This window comes from Penaeus monodon, chromosome 30 (assembly GCF_015228065.2).
Source record: "Penaeus monodon isolate SGIC_2016 chromosome 30, NSTDA_Pmon_1, whole genome shotgun sequence".
Taxonomy (NCBI): Eukaryota; Metazoa; Arthropoda; class Malacostraca; order Decapoda; family Penaeidae; genus Penaeus; species Penaeus monodon.
Genome location: NC_051415.1, coordinates 9,968,451 through 9,968,762, shown reverse-complemented (window position 1 = coordinate 9,968,762; position 312 = coordinate 9,968,451). Strand labels below are relative to the sequence as shown.

Below are 312 nucleotides of genomic sequence, written 5' to 3'. Positions count from 1 at the left end.
CAACAATTAATAGTTAATAAAAATTACATAATATAAAATCTTGAGTTTGGATTTATCTGATAAACAGCTTTCTTTATCTGTTTGCAATATGTATAAATACAGAAGAGAAACAATGAGAGTTAGTAAACAACGATATACAACTAGAACAAGAATACCTACATAGGGTAGCTAATCTGACATTGATATCAATAGGAGATCTACAATCTGTCGTAATATTTCAGCTACACTACTACCAATAATATGGTATTGGCAAATGTTGCAGTTTTGATCTATCATCTCCTCTTTGGTTGCTTCTGGTCTAAATTTATCTCA

At 29.8% G+C, this 312-nt stretch overlaps 1 protein-coding gene across 1 annotated transcript in view; it reads right to left on the bottom strand.

The window, feature by feature from the left end:
* LOC119592509 (ATPase ASNA1 homolog) overlaps positions 1-312 on the bottom strand; it is a 14,858-nt gene that overhangs the window by 12,109 nt on the left and 2,437 nt on the right.